Source organism: Octopus bimaculoides, chromosome 12 (assembly GCF_046866305.1).
Source record: "Octopus bimaculoides isolate indiv1 chromosome 12, ASM4686630v1, whole genome shotgun sequence".
NCBI lineage: Eukaryota > Metazoa > Mollusca > Cephalopoda > Octopoda > Octopodidae > Octopus > Octopus bimaculoides.
The window spans coordinates 50,690,680-50,709,850 of NC_142939.1; the positions used below are offsets into that span (position 1 = coordinate 50,690,680).

The 19,171-nt window shown below is 36.2% G+C and overlaps 1 protein-coding gene across 1 annotated transcript in view; it reads left to right on the plus strand.

The window, feature by feature from the left end:
- Positions 1 to 9,656: 9,656 nt before the first annotated feature.
- LOC106873718 (uncharacterized) overlaps positions 9,657 to 19,171 on the plus strand; it is a 53,794-nt gene continuing 44,279 nt past the window's right edge. Inside the window, exon 1 of the mRNA XM_052972186.2 lies at positions 9,657 to 10,142. The gene's annotated coding sequence lies outside the window, so the exon portion shown is untranslated. The remainder of the gene's footprint in view (positions 10,143 to 19,171) is intronic.

Sequence of the window (19,171 nt, forward strand, 5' to 3'; positions counted from 1 at the left end):
TAAATTTCCACGTCTCTCTTTTAAAAAACGGTATTTCCTCTTTTCCGAACATCAATCCACGGGCGCATTTTTTTTCACATGAAAATTTCTACTTTTCCTTGAAATTCTTCTTGTTTAATTAACCTCTTTTCCAGAATAAGGCCATTTAAAATGATAACACCTTTCTTTTACGTTTCAACAATATCGTTTTAAATTTCCAAAAAAAGTCCGACATAATAATTTTCATTTCTCAATGAAATCCTTACTATATTTTCATTGCATTTTTCCCTGTCAGCTCCACTCTTAAAAATAATGCTTGCGCTCACAGTTTTATGATGATTTTATTTCAATTTTCGTACAGACCCTTATCAGTAATTCCACATTTCTCTTCGGCTACGTTTTTGTCCTTTCTCAATGAGATTTAATTAAAACTTGTTGCTTTTTGAGACGCTTAGTAGAGAGCTACTATTAGGTGATACACTGAAAAGCGACGTCGTGGAACGAAAGAGGTGTCAACGCTATCCGCCGCATCTTTAAAAAGTCCTGAGAAAAGATGACAAGCAAAATATCATGATGAGGTACATGAAAATGCATCTATAACAGCACAAAAGCAACAAATAAGTACCTCTCACCGCATCTCACATCATTTTATCTATCTATCTATCTGTCTGCTTGTCTGTCCGTGTCTATGCCTCCATCCACCCATCTATCTATCTATCTATCTATCTATCTTCCTCCCACTCTTCTCTTTTGCAACCCCCGTTTTTTAACGAAGGTCAATAAATATTTGTTTCTTTTCTTGTCATTTCGTTTCATTTTCAGAACAGACCCTTATCAGTTTAAACCACCTTAAATTTCAAACCCGTCTTTATCGTCTCTCAATGAGGTTTAATTAATATTTGTTTCTTTAACTTAATTTAATCTTTCTGAGAGGTTTTGAATGTATGGACTCCTTTTATTTAGAGTCTCAAATATAATTGAAAGGGGCCATCTCTCACTTTCACACAGAAATGGCAGCAGTTTACCTTTTTTGTTTGCTCAGTCTGGATGCTAGGTACATCGATAATCCTTTTGGTCACAATACTTTTTGACTAAGTCGGGAAATCTTCTTGTGAAAGTTCTGACGAGCTTTCCGACACGTCTCCAAATATTTCATACATTTTGTTGTGCGTTTTGGTAACGGGGGAATCCATTGGTTTTTTTACTTGTAGTTGGCTCCTCACCAGACAACAAAAAATTCTTCGTCTCACCAGACATTTCTGTGCCAACGTTAGGCCCCTCGCTAGACGACATTTTAACCCCCAACGGGGGAATGAACAAACGTGTGCTTTCTACAAGCACTTAGTGTTTTCAAATAAAAACTCCAACGGTTAGAAATTTAACAGAAACAGTAGTTAATAAAAGAGTAGTTATTATAAATAATAACACCAATAAACAGCAATTTTCACCACGAACACATGTGCGACGCGTAACCAACAAACTCACGGAGCCGTTATACCACAAAGCATTTCGCCCGGCGTGCTAACGATTCTGCCAGCTCGCCGTCTTCCTACCGTTACAATAATGAAGACAGAAAAACAAAAATAAAGCTAAAAAAGAAAATTAGTAAGTCTTTCAAGATATCTACTTACGTTTCTGTTCGATTCAAGCAATACATAATTTCTAATTCTATAGATATTCACGTCAATAGATTATTCTACAGTAATAACCACAAGCGAAAGATTTCAAACATGTTATTCAGAAAGATAAATACAGATTCCATGCATCTTATTACAAACAATAAAATGAATGCTTTCTGTTCACTTTTGCTACACATTGACGAGTTTCCATTATAAAGCTCACGTTTTGGATATATCACTTTTCTGAAATCTCTTAAGAGGCACTGTTTCAATTGCTATTTCACTGATAGTCAATACTAAACAAAACGGCAGAGGAGAGAAATAATATTATGTCACACACATTAAAAAGGGAAGTCGTATGAAGGGCGACGAACTCTCCAGAGCAAAGATTGCAAACACAATATGACGACAGAACACGTGAAAATACAGTTATAAGTAATAACATAAAAAGGCAACCAAAACACACTTTTCACCATTTTTATCTATCTATCTATCTTGTCTTTATTTTTTATTCTTTTCTTTCGTTTTTAGCTTTCATTCTTGTTCTTATTCTTTCTTATCTCTTTATATATTTCTGTCTTTTTCTTTTTCCTATTCTCTTCTTTCCTTCTTCCTTCCTTTCTCTTTCTTTTTATCTCTTTTTCTCCTTCGTTCCTTTTTCTTTCTTTCTTTCTCCTATTATACATTACCTCCTTTTATATTTCCTTTCCTCTTCTTAGCTGCCTTTCCAATCGCCATTCATTCTTCTGTCCACTTCTCAGTCATTCTCTTTCTTTCTAATCGCTGTGTGTTCACGCAATCTTTCGCCTACGTAACAGCATGTTTACTTAGCTATCATATTTATATATTTAACTGACTGCATCCTTGGAAATTCCATGGATGTTTAGAAAACTATCAAATTGTTGGAAGTTTAATGAAAAGTAGGTGATCCATAGTTTCATTTGAAATTGCATTTTCTGAATTTATTTTTTGAGATGGCGTGATTGGTTACGAGAAACTCTGTTATCGGATCTGTTCAGTTTGGCTCACAGAATTAAATTTTTTTTTTTTAACTAAACAGTTTGAAACTTCGCATACCGGTATAATTTCTCACGCAGAACACGGTTTACTTTGAACATTTTTGATAAAATTTCGTGTTTGAGTAATTTTAACCAATCAACGTGTAATCAGTTGAAGAAACCTACTGCTGTTTGCTATAGTAATCAGAAAGAAACAACTTCCGGGTCATCTCTACTAAATGTCACCACTCTGTTCTATTTTTTTTTTTTTTTTTTTACTGCCTGTGTTGCATATTACACGCTTTTTTCTTCTTCTTTTTGCTTCTCGCGTCGGAGTAACCAGTAAACGTCGAAGAATCAACACCAAGAAGGAAGAACTATTATTTACATATATGGTCATTCCGTTTTTTTTCTATTTTGAACATTTAGGGTAAACACTTATGTGTTGAGGGTGCTGCTGTACTCCGGCCCCGAATGCAGGACTCGATGTCTTATCATGCAGTGAAGCAGCTCTGTAGGTGTTTCACGACACCAGCGCTGCCCAGTGCCATATACCGATGTAGGCGGCGAAACTCCCATACAAAAGCGCAAGCTATACCACAGCGATGAGGACTGACTTGCTACTAAATCGTTAGAAGACATTTTATGACATATTTGACTCTTGGACTAATGGAGATAAATTTAATTAATTGATTTATATCCCAGTAATCAAAGGCATGCATTAAAAAATGATTGGCCTCATTAACTTTATAAGCAGAGGAGAGAAAACGATAATTAGCAAATTTTAAGGCCTTTCGTGTTATCATTAGCATCAAGGAAATATTCGCAAAAGAAACAGTTGCAATTAGTCAAGAAAGGAAACCAGACTCACTATTTATGAAAAATACATAATGAATGCAGGAATGCCCATGTGGTCAAGAAAGCTGATTTGCAACCATGTGGTTTCGGATTCAATTCCACTGCGCGGCACCTTGGGCAAATATCTTCTACGAGAGCCCCCCCCCCCCCAACCGAGTCGACCAGTGACTTGTGAGTGATTCTGATTGACAGAAACTTTGTGGAAGCCCGTCGCATATATATATATATATATATATATATATATATATGTTTATAAACAGTTGTTTATAATTTTCACCTAAAAAGGTATTTTAATATGTTGGCCACTTGATGAAATTTTTGAAAAAAATTTATCCTATATTACAAGTATATGTATATATACATATATGTATATATATATATATATGTGTGTGTGTGTGTGTGTGTGTGTGTGTGTGTATATATAGAGAGAGAGAGAGGGAGAGGGGGAGAAAGAGAGAGAGAGAAAAAGAGAGAGAGAAAGATGAAAAGAAAATGGAGAATTATGGATGTATAAATAATTTATTTGTATGACATAATGAGGTTGAAAGATTTTTTTATAAAAACAATACAAATAAATTATAAATTATAAAGCTGTAAAAGAAATAGCAGATGCCAAATATCTATATCTGCCTTTTCTTTTAGAGCTTTATAATTTATAATTTATTTGTATTGTTTTTATAAAAAAATCTCTCAACCACATTATGTCATACAAATAAATTATTTATGGGTCCATAATTCTCCATTTTCTTCCTCTCATCATTATGAACAATATGTATTACCATAATAATCCCTAACATAACACCGAGATTTCTTCTTATATGATAGTGAATAATCCGTGAAATTTTGGGATTATTTAATCCTTAATAAGGACCTAACATCCTCGGATTGACTACACATACACATACACACATGCATACATACATACGTACGTACGTACGAGGAACTTTTCAGCACCCCCTCGTACGTACGTATGTATGTATGTATGTATGCATGCATGTATGTGTGTATGTATGTATGTATTTGTGTGTGTGTAGTATATATATATAATCCAAGAAAATTAGGGGTTGTGAATCCAACCCACAAAGAGATAATATCTATCCAATATTCTGCCGGAAGGATACCCAATTATTATTACACTAGTGTTATTACCAAATGTAATAAATGGGTGCAGGTAAAAGTAAATTTTACCCTTAATTTATATAGCAATAAGAAAATGGAGGGGAATATGTGGTATTCATCAACTTTCAGACATTGTATTATGTCAATTTACCTGTTTATTTTTCCACTAAGAGGACAATAAAAACACATGTCACATGTGTTTGTATATTGTAATAATAATAATAATAATAATTAGTAGTAGTAGTAGTAGTAGTAGTAGTAGTAGTAGTAGTAGTAGTAGTAGGGTGAAATTTTTAGCCTAAACACTTCACAGCAGTGTCCCAGCACGGTGCAATCCAAGGACTGAAGCAAGTAAACGGTGAAAGATATGTTGAGAGGTTTTACTTAATAACAAATTGAACAACCACCCACTTAACAAAACCTTTTTTTTCTTTCACGGCTTTTTTTTTTTTTTTTTTTTTCTTGCCTCTTTGTCTCTTTTGCCTTTGTTACGACACTGAACAAAGTCAATCATCTCACAAAAGGAATTTAATTTTTACCAGAGCTAATATTTGCATAAGAACAACCAAATAATACAACAGTATCCATACCATATGACAGCATCGACAATAAAGATAGTCGGGGTTACTCGTAACAAAAGAAAGATAAAAGCCTGAATTTTTCACAAATGAGGAAAAAAGTAATTAAAGTAATAAAAAAAGAACGTATAATAAATTATAAGATTAACCGATTCTTTAAGAGTCAGATGACTATGTCTGCGACATTTTTTTTTATTTTGAATTTTTGATATATTTTGTGCATTATTGATTTTGTTTGTGTTTTCATCAGGACAAAATGTTAATGATTTAATTATAATGGCTTGGGAATATAATGCATTCAAAACGATCGTTTTTAGTAAACCGATAATAATAAAACCATCGATCCCATAAGAATGAAAGGGAAAACTTGGTTATGTGGGAATTTGAACTTACAAAGGAAAGATAAAGAAATAAATATTGTAAAGAATACAACCAAACGCAAACACCATTATATTTTTCTTTTGCTAAATATTTTCTCATCGTGAACATTCATACTCATGTGTGTGTGTGTGTGTGTACATGTGTGTCCGTGTGTATGTGCATGTGTGTGCGTGTGTGTGTGTGTGTGTGTGTGTGTGTGTGTGCATGCGTGTGCGAGTGTGTGTATAGGATAACTATAAGGTGGCTAGCTGGCGGCATCATTACTGCATCGGACAAAATGCTTAGCGGCATTTCTTCCGACTCTTCACGTTCTCACTTCAAATTCCGGCGAGGCCGACTTTATTTTTCATCCTTTCGGAATTGATAAAATAACAGAGGTAGGTGGAATCGACTTCTTCCTCCTCACAAAGCTCTAACTTTGTACCAAAATTAGAATACATACACATGGATTTTTCGAAGGGAAGGTACAAGGTCAGATGGGAATACAATTCCAGGAGAAAATAGCGTAATAATTTAGAAGGGCACACTTCTTTTCTTGTCTGAGTGCATGGTCAGTGATGGTCTTCTTTGCTCACGAGTGAACAGCAGTCACGAAAGTATGTAGGTCTCTCCCACTCTCTCTCCACCATACACTTTCTCTCTTTCTCGCTCTTCCCAGCGCACTCTCTCTCTCTTTCTTTTTCGCTCTCCCCTATACACTCTCTCTCTCTTTCTCGCTCTCCCCCTCACAAACACTCTCTCTCTCCCTCTCTTTCTTCATGTGTATGTTGATGCGTAGTATCTAATACGTCCCTCACAAAGTGAAAGTCGAACAATGAAGTAAATGATTGTTATATTTTCATCTACTGTCCACCAAAAATGGTTGTTTCGCAAAAATATATCTATATTTATTTCAAAGAATTCGATAATGCAATGAGGACACACAAAATAGAAAGATAGATAGATAAATAGATAGATAGATAGATAGATAGATAGATAGGCAGGCAAGTAGGTAGGTAGGTGGATAGATAGATAGATGCTTATATAATTGCAAATATCTATTGCAGTGCAGTTATTTCAAGAAGGAAAAAAGAGCACAGCATTCATCCGTGGAAACGGTAAATAGTCTATTTTCGCAGCTTTGTTACTCTTGAGAATGATGATGAATAAAATTATAAAAAGTGTGTTGAGTGAAGTAAAAATAATACCCTAGCAGTCGATATAGATCCATATTATTGAATACACACACACACACATTATTTAATAAACACACTATATATTTTATGTGCTACTACTAGTTTCATGCGCTGAGAGCATGCCAGGTAGTATTTTTTGATACTGGTGTCCTAGCTCAATCATCACGCACTGCCCTTTTAGCACAACGAACTAAAAATGGAAGACAGGTCGAGGAAAAAAGCAAGAATAAAGTAAATCTTCTTTTGTTGATCTTACCCTCATGGAACAGTACGATGTGTGTGTGTGTATTAATTCATCATTAGCAACAGAAGCAGTATTTGTTCAAAATAGTAATCTGTGTATCATGCTTAATGAAGATACATCGGTGAAAGCCTTATAAAACTGAGGTATTCTTCTCGAGAAAGAATCTGTTACAGATATATAGTGTAGGAAAACATAAATACATCAGTAGCAGACAAAATTCGTCCAGCAGCATCGTAGCATGACTAAGTACGAATTTATTGTATATATATTACAATATATGTATGTATATGATATAAATAGTATATATTATAAAATAAATGTAATATATATTATGTATTAAACAGGGTTGACCAAAAGTCACCTGACAGTAAATCAAAACCATTTAATTCCAAGATTTATTTATGTTTAACAACTGAATGAATTTAATAAAAGCATCTAAATATGAAACATCATGAAAATTGTTCAAACTGAAGTCCTTCTTGGGCGACACATTTTTCCATCCGAGTCAATACAGAATTACAGACAGAATTTTGGTTTACTGTCGGGTAACTTATGGCCAAACCTGTACACACACACACGTTACCTAATTTTTACAGCCCATTTCAATAAATAATTGTTTTAATTTTTGTTTCTTATGGACATCAATAAAAGCCGCCCTCTAAGATTTATATGGTTCTGATTTGCTCGTCCATGCGCTCGACAGTGGTTTCTAAAAGTGGGTGGTACATCCCCAGTCCCTGGGGGCGGTGGAAAGTTCCAGGTGGTGGTGGGAATGGCGTTGAAGAAAAGTGGAGCGGAAATGGGGCGGCCAAAAGTGGGTTGGGAGTGATGGATGCAAAACCAGCAAAATAATGGGTTAATTATTTCGAAGTCACTGATAAAATTATTCTTCACACACACACATCAGTATCCTTTCGTGTGTCTTGGTGGGTATTCGATAGCCGTTAAAGGGCACGGGACTTTAAAATCCCCTTACAGTTTATCCCCTCTCAAATGGTGTGGTCCCATCGATCGGGGTCAGCTGAAACATTAGGGCAGCTCGATTAGCATATTTTGTCAGCAGGAGATGGGATTTGAAGTGAAAAATGGCAAACAAAATGGAATACTGCAAGTCATCCGATCCAAAGCTCTAGCGCCATATGTGTGTGCATAGGGGTATGTGTGTGTGTGTGTGTGTGTGTGTGTGTACATGTCAGAGTCTGTGCGTATATGTGCATGTATATGCACGTATGTGTATATATATTGTGTGTATATATATATATCTATATGCATACACATGTTCATAGGCATACATACACACACGCATATATATATATATATATATATATATATATATATATATATATATATATATATATATATACATACATATATATATACATGCATACATATATACACACACATATATACATTACATGCACACGGTCACACATGTGCACACAGACTCTCTCTTACATTCATTCATAATGCATACATAGATATTACATATTTACACACACACACACTCACTCACACACATGCCCACAACACATACATATATTTAAAAAAAAAACGTTTCACTTTGTAACTGAAAGCTTATCGAACCGTCACCGTTATTGATCTGTTGTTACATTGCTACATTTCCTCGCCATGACTGTTTGATATTATTTTTATCATACATCAGTACAAGAGCTGTCGCCAATGGTGCTTCCCCCGCTCCATCATGATATGAGCGCGTGCGTGCGTGTGTAAAAATACCTCGAAGCTAGTTTATTGATGTTGGAAACGTTTAAAGTCTTGCTTGCACTTGATTCTTTATTGTAGGTATTAACAAACTCTTGTTCTGTCCTCTCTTGCTAAAAGCAAAACAGAGAGAAAATAATAGAAAGTAGAAGTAAAACAAAATGTAATAAAAGCAGGCATCTCTGCGTGGGCCCCGCTAACTTTTTGACAAGGAAATCATTTATTGCAATAGTTTAAAAACACACGTTAAATACCGCGCGCTCACTTGTATGTATGTATGTATGTGTGTTTCAAGAATAATTTTTTCAGTGACTTCGAAGTTTCGGTCTGCAAGCCTTCATCAGACTGTGGTACATTTGAGTCCATCTTGGCTTTATATTGTCTCTGGAAAGTTTATATTTTTCTGGGATGTTTCCACTCTGGAATGTTTCCACTTTCACACTGAGTTGCTTCGTGTGGGGAGACCACAATGGGCAAGAATATTCAAGGCGGGGGTCGGGTAAAAGTAGAGTAGAAAAGGGTGATGATGTGGGCATCACTAGACCGGAAAGTTCTTAGAATCCAGGAGAACGTCTTGCGGGCCAAGTCAACCTTGCTGTTTACGTGAGAACTCCAGCTTAGATTGTTATCAACAATTACTCCAAGTGTGTGTGTGTGTGTGTGTGTGTATGTGTGTATATATATATATATATATATATATATATATACTTGTATGTACACACACACATACACACAACACATATACATACATATGAGTATGAATGCATGCATATATACATACATGATGGCCTTTTCTTCGTTCTCAAACATAAGATGACAATACTGGTACATCAAGCGATACTTGTACATGATGCATTTTAAAGAGAGGAGAGGCATTGCACACAACTGATCTAACTCTCTAAACAACGATGATAGATACCCCAAAAAAGAACTAGTCAATATCATTGGCTGCCATTGACTTGCAGGTTTAACATTAGTTTCCCTTCTCTTGGAGTGATTTCCTAACAAGGACGTACACACACACACGCGATTAACCAGAAAACACGTATCAACATGCGTGGTGTGTTCCAATACTTCTTAAGAAACACAATCAGACAGAAATGAAAGTGAAAGTGAAACAGGTTTGTTTTATTCATTTTTCTGCTGGGAGGATTAAAACAGTTTGAAACATTAAATAATCTTATTTCTCGTTACTGACTTCAGTTTTCAGCTTTTATTTCCTCAAACTTGGTCACTGTTCACATTTTAAAACAACCATGAAGCAAGTAAGCTTACCAACACCAGTATAAACTTTATCAAAATATAGATATACATTATACACACGCTCGCTCACTCACGTACAGGTGCACACGCGATTACACACACACACACACATGTATGTATGTATACACGCCTTCTCAATGACTGAGGTGCATAAAATGATGGAAGGGAATACATTTTCCTGGTGATTATTCTATGGTCTTTTTACAGTACGTATGCTCTTTTATCTTTTTATGTTATAATTTTCTCGGTAGTGGTTAAATTATCGAAATTTTGATTATCGATACATATATATGTACACACAGATAAGCAAGCATATGCAACAAACAAAATCAAGTACATAAATGTATATACATTAGCATGTGTGTGTGTGTGTGTGTATATGTGTGAGTGAGCGCGCATGCGCGTGTGTGTACGTATGTTTGTATATATATATGTGTGTGTGTGTGTGTGTATATATGTGTGTGTGTGTGCTTGCGTACGCGCGTGTGTGTATGTATGTATGTATTTATGCGTTTTGTGTATACGCCTGTGTGCGTTTGCTGAGTGCGCGTGAGTGTTTGTGTGTGCCTATACCTTTATTTTAAAAATATAAGGAAAAGACAACAACAAAACAAAGAGTATACCCCTTCGTCAGTTGTCCCTCTTCCATCTACTCCGCATATATATATATATATATATATATATATTCATGCATACACATCTACATACATGTTCGGATTTCGCTCTGGTCATGGGACTATCGACATGATCTTTTCCCGTCCTCCATTCACAATCATGTTTGAGTTTGCGCTAATTCAAGTAACTTTGCTTTTGATTTTTCTCAATATTCTTGCCAATACATATCCAACTCTTCTTTTTTTCTACCTTATTTTTGCGTCCCCAAATTCAATTAACCTGACTTTAATCACACCTCACTTCCCTCCGCATCGTACAACTCCTACAAATCGACATCACCCCTCCGACTTTTTCTTTGTATCATTTCCATTCTTGGGTAGGAAGCAATGAAACCAATAATTTTCGTCTATTCTTTTACTATTTGCTGTGCTTTTCTTGTCTAATACAAAGCCGTTGGATTTAACTATAAAATTCAGGATGACTGGGGAAAAGACTACTAAGTGAAAGCGAATGGAGTAGTGTTAATAAGAATCGGAGAGGGATTGCGTTAAACTTCATGCTTATAGAGCTTTGATGCAGGGGGGGAAAAAAAAACTGAGGCATATTGCAAAAGCATCAAACATTGCAACGTCTACAGTGAGAACAACACATGACAATAAAGGCAAAATTAGTTCAGGTGCTTAAGCAGCCACTCTGTTAACTGTCCGGATATTGTTTTCACGTGGATCTGATGTAAAATTTAATGTAGAGCGGCTCCTGAATTTGAGGATCGATGAGCAGACTGGACATACCGGTCAGTCAAGCAAAAGATCAGCAGAAAGGGTAATGTGCTTTCTCTGATACTAAGTCTTTTCTAGCTAGGTAAAACTGTTTTGGAGAGTTTAAGAGGAATCTTAATGAACACAACATTAAAATTACTAGTGAAACTGTCGGTGCTGATATAGAGGTGACTAACAATTATCCCAGGAGCGGACGGAAGACATCGTTGATTGACAACGTCCTCAAACGGGGAGAAAAACTTGTGGTGTCCAGTTGACCTGCAACAAATATATGCCAAACCTCCTTCAAATCAAAATACCATATTGAAAATCGATAAGCTCTAAACAGATGTCCTAGTTTGGAAGTAATTGAACATAGCGTTGCTTGATGAATATTGGCCTGGAGCTAAAGAACAACAGCAGCATCGCAGCAAAATGGACTTTAATGTCTTTAGACAGGGTTTTCGATATTTTGATGAAATAATTACTAAGGTATTGTTCAGTGTTTGCTCTACTATTTGGCTTGCACAGAGATTTGGCGATTTGGCGTTACAAAAACACTTATATTTACTTGTAATGCAACAGTTAAGTACAGGTAGGCGAAGCAACTTTAAACGTGGCTCGTGCTTCTGTGTATGTCTGTGTTTATTTACTCGCACACACACACACACACACACACACACATCTATGTCTCCTTATTTCTTTCTGTTGAAGAGCGTAGGCTCGAAACGTTAAAGACTTTCTCTATTCCCGAGCGTTATATTAATACATCCATTTGTTGTTTACACCACCTGTCTTCGTCTGTTGTTTTTTCGTGAATTCTCCCATATATATATATATATATATATATATATATATAGATAGATAGATAGATAGATACGCATATATATATATATATATATATATATATATATATATATATATATAGATAGATAGATAGATACGCATATATATATATATATATATATATATATATATACATATACATAGATATATACTCACATACAAATATATTTGTATATACATACATACATACATGCATACATACATACATACAATTTGCAAGCGTGCACCTGTCTTGTTATTTTTCTTCTTAACAAATAAATTACAAGTGTATAGAATCTTAGCTGGTGTAGAACGTACAAAGGAATATGACAATGATGATGAGGAGGAGGAGGAAGAGTATAACGATAATAATAATAATAATAATAATAATAATAATAATAATAATAATAATAATAATAATAATAATAATAATAATTCATAAATAAACAAACTTGTCAAACGAGATTAGATGTGTTTCTGCGGAAACCATTTCAATGGGTAGATTTTTAATCACATCAATGATCAATCATCGATTAGAATGGTATCAGTTTGCGTTGGAAAACTGGGACAGGTCAAAACATGTTATCACAGTTTATAAGACATAGAGTCGCAACAAAATACAGTCGCGTTTCAAAGTATCATTCAAATTTACACACCTGCACATACGTCATAGCCACGTATATACACACACACATACACATGTGCACATGCACATACAAACACATGCACACACACACACACACACATAGTGTTTTCATCAATGTCTTTTTTCTTAAATCATACGCTCCTCATACCTGCCCATTTCTCCTCGCACTCCCCCCCCCGCATCCTTCTCCTCTCCACGTCTTCCTCTTATATGGAATACAATTACACCTACAAACCATCTTCTCACACTTCCACTATCCCACGCCACTACACGCTATCTTCCCACACCTCCACTACACCCATACTTTCACACTGCGACACAAAGAAATCACACGCACACTTTTCCCTATGCCTGTCTCTATAAACGGATCCCTCCTATACATGCACACGCACAACCCATCTTCTACCTTCTCTTCCCCAACAAAACCGCATTCCCATCAGACTCCTGATTGCTTTCTTTTTCACTAACCAGCTTTTCTCATTTTTACTTTTTTAAAATTTTCTACTTGTCTGATGAAGGACTTGCATCCAAAACGTCGAGACACTTTCCTTTCCTTTTAAGCGCTAAACACTAATACAACACTTGTTAAAATGTATCACTCCCATGTAGTCTTCTTTATGTGCTCATTTCGTATGTGTGTGTGCGTGTGTGTGTATGTTTGTACGTTAACTAGAGGTTAACCAAGCAGCACTGAATGAAGTATAGGCGTGTACAATCATATTTAACATGTTCGTGTACATTCAGGCATGTGAGACCTTTGAGAGAGAAAATAGACTTAGGAGAAAATTCTCCTCGTAGACATGAGTAAAAATAGATCTTTAGCTATGAATAACGTTGTCGGTCCTACGACATATACGTTTCTGCATTGCAATACTTCATCAGCTATGACCACCGAATCAGTCGTTCATAGTCCTCTAACAACCGTTGTTTTTATAAATAAAGACAGAGAATAGTACATTTGGTGATGTGTGTGTATACATATACACATATATATATATATATATATATATATATATAATGCAAGAGAAATTATCTATAACAGGCAGTTTCTACACACTAGAAGACGGTCAAAACGACCGAAAACCACAAAAATTAAGCCATTTCAAAAGGAAAGAAAAAATAGAAACTTTTACCTTGTTTTCACGGTTAGACCTATAGGTTTCGAATTCTTTTAGTAAATAAAATAATTTACTAGGCAAATTCTCTTCAGTAATCAGCCGTCAAAGATTAACCTATAACTAAGAGACAAATCGCACGTCTCATAGTTATATGTTAAAATTTTTTTCAAAATCCACACGCATGCATATATGTAATACGCATCCATCTACCCATACATGCGTGCGTGCGTGTGCGTTAGCGTGTGTATGGTTTTGGTCATCTGTAAATTTGTTCGCCAGTGTACTGAGAATTTGTGGAAGGGAAAAGCAAACAAGTCTGGTCAACTCCCGCATGTAACTGGCGCCTGGTATTTTCGTGAGCATTATGTGTCAATTTCTTCAGTCCACATTAGCTTTACGATTTTTCTTTTCCTTTCTTTTCTTTCCATTTTATTTTTCGCTTCACTGCTATCAAACTTTTAGAATGGATCTAAAAATAACATCAATGGATGATTGACTTATTTTAGACAGTAATCTTTAGCTTTATTTTTTATTTTTACTGGTTTCAGCCAGAGTGTCTCCATTCTGGGGCACTGGTCTGAGTATGGTTGGTTATTTATCTTTTTGTCACACTCACTTCCTGGTTTTCTCTCTGTAACTGTTTCTAACGAAAAGCTTCCCATCTTTGTGTTTCCTGCATCAATGTGTGTTCATCGGTGTGTGTTCATCGGTGTGGGTTCATCAGAAAAAAATGTATTCAAATGTTCTTTGAAAACACCTACACCTCGCAAATCTCGGAAGTTGTTTGTTTCGTCGAGTGCCGAAAATTTGTAGGCCCTTGATGCCTAAGCTGTTACAGTACGAATCCCTGTTTTAGATAGAGAGGACAGGATCTTTGTTTCTTTTCCGTGATTGACAGTCATTAATCTATTTGGTATGATTGCTGGGATTATCTTGAGTGCTAAATTTGTTGCTACTCAGAACTTCACACCAAATATATTTGTTCATAAAAGTACGTGTACATGCGTGCGTGTGTGCATGTTTGTGTATGTGTGTTTGCTGTTTTGGTGTATGGACTGTATCAATCTATTTTCCGCCTTCTTTCTTGACTATTCTTTGGTCAACGGGACATGCAACATCAACTATATAATATATGTGGCGCACCTTGTCCGCCACCACTCGGTCCGGTCTGTTATGCTAGCACCTGATTTGTTTGGATTGGGAAATCCCAGAGGATTTTGCTAGTCTCCGACTCCGCCACTCTCTGCGGTTTGTGCTCATGACACGTCTTGCCTCGCCCTAGCCTCTACTTTTCACACAGTTTCCATTGTAGCACTTTCGCTACCTGATCGTGTCACCACAACTTGTCGTGGTTTGGGGCAAGTGTAGGGCATTTGCTTGTGATGGGTAGGCGTAGGGCATTCGTTCGCGATGGGTAAGTGTAGGGCATCACTGCAAGAATTCTTCGCAGGGTTCTTGAAGCATGACCAGTAAAGTGTCACCTTAGTCTGCTAGCCGTGGACAGCTGACACTTTCCATCATACCCAGCAAAATAAACTGTGAGGTTTCATATAATAATAATAATAATAATAATAATAATAATAATAATAATAATAATAACATGACGAACAATTACGCAGGTATTACGCAATAAGTTGCTGGAAAAATATTATTTTTGTTGTTGTCATTGTTGTTATTATTATTATTATTTATCGAACCCGAAGGTATGAAAGTGAAAATAGATCAACGCGGCACTTGAAGTTCGGACGTAAAGTGAACATACGTAATATGGCGACGTATGTTTGTCCGCCTCTATTGATTTGCCATTTATTGCCCTCAATAAATGGCAGATCATTAGAGTGTTACCAGCAGCCATGTAAAATTCTAGTAATTCTATTTGCTAAAGTTAAGGTATGGCTAAACAGAAATGATTTTTCAATGAAATAACGTAATGAGAAAAAAAAAAAACTGGATCATCAACAAGCAACTACAAATGTTTATTAACCAATCAGAGAGAGAAAGAGAGAGAGAGAGAGAGAGAGAGAGAGAGAGAGAGAGAGAGAAAGAGAGAGAGAGAAAGAGAGAAGAGAGAGAGACCACGCATTATTACAGTCACGTGTTTTTTTGTTCCAAGTTTGCGACAAGCAGCATTGTACTGCGATATCGATGTCTTACTGCAGATTATTTCTTATTTCAAGGTTTGGTCCACCTGAGAATTAGGGTTGTGTTACTATTGTTGCTATTGCTGTTGTTATTGTGGTTGTAGTTATTGCTGCGGTTACAATTGTTGCTGTTGTTGCAATTGTAGTTGTATGTTGCTATTGTTGTGGCTGTGGCTATTGTCACTGTCGTTGTTGCTACTGTTTAGCCCCATATCAACACTGATCGAACAAATCTCTTGTCAAACGTATTCCAATCATGGACATCCCATCGATTTGTACATCAGGGATTACATTACCCAGTGTGTTTTACTTCGTTTAAAACAGTTGAGAGTGAGTAGTGCGTTATGATGAGGAGATTTTGCTACTATTTTCAGCTGCTCAGGGACCTATATACAGGTTTCTTCACTAGCAAGTGAAAATTTGACACTTAACAGATTTTGCCAAGTTTGACCAAGACTATTTGTCTCTTATTAAACGATACAGAGGCGTGACTAGTCATGCGAAGTTATAAATAAACAGCACCAATGGAACCCAGTTCCTTTTCTTGTTGCTGCTGTTACAGCTACTGCTGCTGCTGCTGCTGTTGTCTAGCTTCGAGAAAGATCTAATCGACTAAATCAATTGTCAAAAGTGGTCTTGCGATTTTCTCATCGGTTCTGTATATCAGACACAAACAACACTGCCCAATATGTATTTAAATATTCATTTCTATCTTCAGACAGTGGTTTGAGGGGAATTTCGCTGTTATCTCTTGCAGACTGGGTCGACTTCTGATTTCAGCAATAGCAAGAGTCGAACTCTGTACGGCAAGCAACGATCGACAGAAAAGAAATATCGTTAAGAACATCAATTGATATTATTGTTTTTACTCTAAGGCACCACTACGTTGTCGCTTGACTTGCAAGACATAATAGTCAAATTTCCCTTCAACTATTCATCAGCGTTTTAAAGAAGGAAACGATACTTTAGACAATGTGATCCTAGATACTCCTAAATACGCGATGATCAAATCGGTTTCAGCCCATGACCATACAGACAGAACACAAATTTACTACTACTGATATGAGATTGGGTTAGAATAATGCGGAAAGTTAGCCTTGAAGAGAGGAAAATTAATTAAGAATACTAATATTAAGTTAGATATGATAGAGAGATAAAATGATTAGACCAAATACAGACGTACAAATACTTGGGAGTTAATGAGCTAAACAGAATATAACACGCACAAGCGAAAGAAAAGTTTAGGAAGGACTATTACAGACGTATTAGATTAACATATATAACATACCAATAAGGTAATATGCATCAATACTTTGGCTATTCCAGTAATAATTTATAATTATATTCTCAACTGGGGGAGGGATAAGTCCATTAAAGGGTTGCATTCAGAAGACAACATCTGAAAATCCAAAACAGAGACTATATTAACGGTAAATACATGAAGATAGAACTTTAGGAAACTAGAAAATGGAAGTAAAATATCCATTGTAAGGCAACAAAAATATTTGACAAAGAATGAAGTTAAATAACTAGCAGGATTATACGAACGACACAGAAATAAACTGTTATTTATTTTTAAGGATGCCAACAAATATAAAAGAGAAGCTGAGTTAAAAAATAATTGTAAGTATTAATAGAATTGAGTACCATCCACGGAAATTACCGGAAAAAAAGAACAAACAAACGAAGTTCTAAGTTGATAAAGAGATGAGAGGATGTAGTGTTTAAGATGACGGCAAGCAAAGATTCTAGCAAGTGCGAGGGATATTTGAGCACACTTAATTATCAGAATGTTACTCTCCTCAAATCAATTGAAAGGTCTTTATTTATTTCATATATTACAGGGCAGATAAAATGCTAACACAAAAAATATTAAGACTTGTCGTCATTATTGTCACATGTGGAGAACAGAGATTTAGAAATTATCGACTTTCTAAATGTTGCAAGGTCTCTTGTACACAAGGTTCAGATGGAAATGGAAACCTCTGGCGGGAGCGTTTCAATTATATCAAAAGAAAACACATTCTAAATGTTCAGATACTATATGGATAACGCAATTCATCCAACGGGTTCAAACATTATCGGTGATAATCCCGGAAAATCAATGAGGGCCATCGACAAAGAACTTAACGTATCGGAGTGGATTATCAAAACTGTGGAACACGAAGACATCTGATACAAGTCGTATGTAATAAGAAGAGGCCAATTCGTGGCTATAGACACAGGAAAACCATTTGATCCATGCTAGGCTGTTATTTACAAAGGTTAAAACTCCCCACCACATGGCATTCTCTGATGAGAAAAACTTCAACGAAAGCCAAAAGTCTGGCGGAAGAAATGACAGATTCATTTCCGGACCGAGTGCATGATGTTGAACGGCTCTAAGAGGTGACCATTCACTCTGACCACTGAACAGATGACGCTGTGCATTGCAGCGATCCAGCCCCTGAACACAGGCTCCTCAGCTCGCAAAACTGGGAATTCTTCCATTCTGTTGCCAGTTGTAGTAAACAGTTGAGCGAAGCTCTGCTGAAAGGCCGCACACATCTGTCTCGGATAAGTTATCATTTGCCCGTCGTGGTCCAGCAAGGATCGGATCGTGGATTTATTGCCACGCCGTGGTGCCTCTGTCACTCTGGCCCATTGAACGGCTTTCGTCCCTTCGTGTCTAAGTGCTCGTACCTTAGCTCTGACAACTCAACCATCGTGTTTCGCGTTGAAGAATAAATCGAGCGCCAATCTCGCTGCGAGTACGTCGATCACGATGCCTTTTCTAAAAGCCTCGTCTAACTTTTTGACTAGCCCTGCCTCTATTCTGTTTCTTTCTACTGCTAGTCCTTTGCTGAACCTTATCGATTGTCTTTTAATCGCCCTTTTCAGGGCGGACCACTATTTATTGTTAATTATAGCCCCCTCCCCGATAATAATAGTAACGTAATATACTTGAAATATCAAATGTTTTGGTGCGTAACTTTTGCCCCACCCTGTATTACTGTTGTCTAGTTACTATGTACATACATACACACATATATACTCATATATGTATGCGTATGCATGTAAACATATACATACATACATACATACATACATACATAGACACAGACTACCATATATACATACAAGACAGCTAGA